We start from the raw sequence: 4,602 nt of genomic DNA, 5'->3' as shown, positions 1-4,602 counted from the left end.
GTTCCAGTCTCATGAAGCTCGTGTTCCCGCTTTCCTGGAAGAAGGCAGAAGAGGAGGAGGAGGAGAATAAGGAGAAGGAGAAAAATGGTAATATGGACGATCAGGCAGCAGAAAGCCTATTGGTTCATTACGAGGCTGCCTGCTTTTAGAGATTTAATCAATCCGTCATCCACAGGAGTGACTTGCGGGAAGGATTAAAGCACTACTGAACGTACTCGTGGATGCGTTCAGTTCACTCCCGAAGCAAAAATGTGCTCACCAGGGCTCGAACCTGGGACCTTCTGTGTGTTAGACAGATGTGATAACCACTACACCATGAGCACCTGAAGGAGAAGGAGAAGGGAGGAAGAAAAGAAGAAAGCATTGAAAGACAGGAGCAAGCAACAGAAAACCCGATAGCGTGACCTGCAGTGTGTAAGGAAATATTCAGTTCAGTCCTGTCGCCACAAAATGAAACGAGGCATTGAGAAGAGTGTACAGAAGGAGGAGGAGGAGGAGGAGGAGGAGGAGGAGGAGGAGGAGGAAATAGAAGATGACGAAGAAACGAAAAAGAAAAAGAAAGGAAAAGAAGGTCAAGAACAAGAACAAGAAAAAGAACAAAAAGCAGAAGAGGAGGAAGGGGAGGAGGAGGAGGAGGGGGAGGAAACATGGAAACATGGAAACATGGAAACGCAGGCAACAGAAAGCCTATTGGCTCATTACGAGGTTGCCCGCTTTGGTGATTTAATCTGCTCGACAGCCTGGGGCCTGGGGAGCAGATGAAAGCACCTCGACATTGAGGAGTAGATGAAAGCACCTCGATATTGAGGAGCAGATGAAAGCAACTCAATATTCAGTTTACTCCCGACGCAGCGAAGTGACGGTCGATTCTATATTTGAAGGAGTTGATAGTATTCGCATTTACTACTCCTGAAGGAAGATTGTTCCAGTGACGGATGACTCGGTTTGAAAAGAAACTCCTTCCGATGTCTGTGTTACATCGACTAGACTGAATGGGTAAACCGTTATTTCTAGTTCTTAGGTTGGTTTGCAATTCAAAGAAATTGGAGTAATCGACGTTATTGATTTTTTTCAGATACTTGAAGACTTGAATCATATCTCCTCGTAGGCGTCTTTTCTCTAATGTAAAGAGATTGAGTCGCTTGAGTCGTTCCTCGTACGGTTGAGCCCTTAAGGTTGGTATCATTTTCGTGGCGCGTCGCTGAATCCTTTCCAGTAAATCAATGTCCTTTCTGTAATTAGGAGACCAGAACTGTACTGCATACTCGAGGTGCGGTCTTACCATGGAATTATACAAGGATAGCATCACGTCTGGCGTTTTACACTCGAAGTTCCTCGCTATGAAGCCGAGCATAGTGTTGGCTTTGTTGTATGCTTTTTTACAGTGATTCGCGTGTTTCAGGTCACTGCTGATAGTGACTCCAAGATCCTTTTCCTCCTGCATCGCTTGCAGAGGTCTCCCATTCATGATGTATGTGTGGTTACTATTTCTGGACCCAATGTGCATGACTTTGCATTTGTCAACATTAAAGGACATTTGCCATTTTTCCGACCATTCGATAATGTGAGGAGGAGGAGGACGAGGACGAGGGGGATAGGAGACGGAGAAAAAGGGGAAGTAGATGAGAAAAGAAGAGCTGAATTAAAGGTAAACGGAAAACTATCAGAAAAAAATGGAGAGAGAAAAAGGAGAAGGAGAAGCAAAAAGAAGTCGAAGAAAAAGAAAAGAAAAACATGTGCTCACCAGGGCTCGAACCTGGGACCTTCTGTGTGTTAGACAGATGTGATAACCACTACACCATGAGCACCTGATACTGCCCGCGCGGACACTGGACTTTGTGAAGGCAAGGCCCGGGCATCACACCGCCGGCACAACACACCTTCGCTACAGCATTACGGGGGGGGGGCATCAGGTAAAACTTCAGATATCCCGACTTCCCTCACTGTCACACCACACTTACTCACTACCCAACGAACTACTATAATACCCTGCACACAATACCAGTCACTTCCCTCACCGTCACACCACACTTCCTCACTACCCCACTGCTCACCTCTCTCCCTACACACCATCCTCACACAATACCTACTGGTCCATTTGTCACCCCGTCCGCCTGCCAGCACTATCGGCCTGTTAGCTCAGTTGGTTAGAGCGCCGTGCTAATAACGCGGATGTCGAGGGTTCGATCCCCTTACGGGCCAAGGTGGACCAATGTTTTGAACGATGTAAGACGCGACTCATCCGTTGGTAAAGAGACGACTGCGGGGGATTTGATGCAGGTCTTCAAATGCCTTCATAAGTTCAGTAAGGTCCAGCACTCCAAGCTTTTTGCACGCCAGACTAACCCGAGATTTAGGGCCGCTTTCACAGTCACTTTGTTTGTTTTGATCGTTACCAATGGCGGCGATCGCTGCTATAGTATTTCCACGTGAAACTGGCCGTTGGGGTAGTGGCGGCTGCGGGGTTGGCCTAGCCCCGCACCTTGCCACACTCAACACCTCGCTTCCTCTGCAGCCGCCACTACCCCATAAGCTAGTTTCACGTGGAAAACTATAGCGTCGATCGCCGCCATTGGTAACGATCAAAACAAAGTGACTGAAAGCGGCCCCTTGAGACGCTCGCAATCACCACCTCTATCATGCCCATTCTCCTCTTCCTCTTCCGGCACCTTTCCTCATTCTCACGTACCACTGCCATCATCACCACCCCACTGTCACCTCCCTAATACCACCCCCAGCAAGAAACACACCCTAACCCAAGATCCAGAGACGCTCGTAGTCACCACACTGATAACCGCCTCTAGATCTCGGGTTAGTTCGGAGGTGCAACAAGCCTGGAGTGATCGACATTGCTGAACTTATGGAGGTATTTACTTATTACGACTTGAATTCTTTTGAAGAGGAGCTGAAGCTACAGGCAACTTGTTTATAATTTCCACCAACAGCAGGGAAACACGGAAGAGTAAACACGGGTAGCTGCGTTTCACCTTCCCATGATGCACCTGAGAATATCGAGACACCTTCCCTCCCAAAATTGACCTCTCTTTTGGCCACTTTTCTAAACCTTATTTCCATATGGGCAGTGGTTAGCGGGCTTTTTTCCTCATTATTACTGTCTTTCTTGCCCTTGAGCAGCTTTATTTACTGTATAGAAAATTGAAGATCTATAAAATTCCCCCGCACTCGTTTCTTTTCCGGCCTAAAGAGGATAAGTCGCGTCTTACATCGTTCAAAACATTGGTCCACCTTGGCCCGTAAGGGGATCGAACCCTCGACATCCGCGTTATTAGCACGGCGCTCTAACCAACTGAGCTAACAGGCCGATGAAGGTGACAGGTCGGAAGGAACAAGAAGAGCAGCAGTATAGTGTGAAGGAAGGGATATGGAATTTAGTGAGGGAAGTGACCGACGGGACCCAGTGTTGAGAGGGGACAGGGAGTGACATTACCAGACAGCTACATTGAAAGACAGAGCGACGATACAGACAGCGACGTTACAAGACAGCGACTTTACAGAGACAGCGACGTTACAGAGACAGCGACGTTACAGAGACAGCGACGTTACAAGACAGCGACGTTACAGAGACAGCGACGTTACAGAGACAGCGACGTTACAAGACAGCGACGTTACAGAGACAGCGACGTTACAGAGACAGCGACTTTACAGAGACAGCGACGTTACAGAGACAGCGACGTTACAAGACAGCAGAACATCACAATCAAAAGGAAATTCAGTGTTCAGGGAGACAAGTGCTGGAGAATGGTATTACAAGGGACAGTGATTCTCGTGGTGAGGGAAGCGAATAGCGTGAAAGACTGAGAACTATAAGAATCACGACACGGAGTAGAAGGAGAACAAGTAATGAGGGAATTGACTAGTTACGTTAAAGACACAGGAACTTCAGTGTTAAGGGAAGTAGGGAGTTATTAGTGGGTGACATTACAAGGGACAGTGATTCTTGTGTTGAGGGAAGCGAACGAAGAATGAGAACTATGAGAGACAAAATGAGAGGAGTAACAGTAATGAGAGAAGTGACAGGTGAGGTTAATTAAGGTGTAAAGGGAAGAAGGGAGTTATTAAAGGGTGGCATTACAAGGCAGTCATTCTCGTGGTGAGGGAAGCGAGCAGTGTGAGGGAGATTGGTGACGGGGAAGGGAGCTTGAGAGAGAGAGAGAGAGAGAGAGAGAGAGAGAGAGAGAGAGAGAGAGAGAGAGAGAGATTAAGAGCCAACTGTAACACACCTTTTGGCACACTTCCCTCCACGTGTTGTCTCTCTCTCTCTCTCTCTCTCTCTCTCTCAGCGGCAAAACAAGGGAGAGAGAGAGAGAGAGAGAGAGAGAGAGAGAGAGAGAGAGAGAGAGAGAGAGAGAAGACCCACCCAAGACGAATGATAAGATAAACAGATAACGTGGTAGTAATTCTTTTTTTTCTGAGGAGGAGGAGGAGGAGGAGGAAGATAAAAAATAGCGGTGAAATGCCTTGAGGGGCCATGATAGCGAGAGAGAGAGAGAGAGAGAGAGAGAGAGAGAGAGAGAGAGAGAGAGAGAGAGAGAGAGAGAGAGAGAGAGAGAGAGAGAGACGGGCAAACAAACAGATACACAG

At 47.6% G+C, this 4,602-nt stretch overlaps 4 non-coding genes across 4 annotated transcripts; 1 reads left to right on the top strand and 3 right to left on the bottom strand.

The window, feature by feature from the left end:
- Positions 1–250: 250 nt before the first annotated feature.
- Trnav-aac (transfer RNA valine (anticodon AAC)) lies at positions 251–323 on the bottom strand. The gene has a single exon. It is a non-coding gene; the product is annotated as a tRNA-Val (tRNA).
- A 1,412-nt stretch (positions 324–1,735) lies between these two features.
- On the bottom strand, positions 1,736–1,808 carry Trnav-aac (transfer RNA valine (anticodon AAC)). The gene has a single exon. It is a non-coding gene; the product is annotated as a tRNA-Val (tRNA).
- Positions 1,809–2,128: 320 nt separating this feature from the next.
- Positions 2,129–2,202, top strand: Trnai-aau (transfer RNA isoleucine (anticodon AAU)). Its single transcript has one exon. It is a non-coding gene; the product is annotated as a tRNA-Ile (tRNA).
- A 1,046-nt stretch (positions 2,203–3,248) lies between these two features.
- Trnai-aau (transfer RNA isoleucine (anticodon AAU)) lies at positions 3,249–3,322 on the bottom strand. The gene has a single exon. It is a non-coding gene; the product is annotated as a tRNA-Ile (tRNA).
- Between the last annotated feature and the right edge of the window lie 1,280 nt (positions 3,323–4,602).

This window comes from Eriocheir sinensis, chromosome 8 (assembly GCF_024679095.1).
Source record: "Eriocheir sinensis breed Jianghai 21 chromosome 8, ASM2467909v1, whole genome shotgun sequence".
Classification (NCBI taxonomy): domain Eukaryota; kingdom Metazoa; phylum Arthropoda; class Malacostraca; order Decapoda; family Varunidae; genus Eriocheir; species Eriocheir sinensis.
This window is presented reverse-complemented; position numbering and strand designations above follow the sequence as displayed.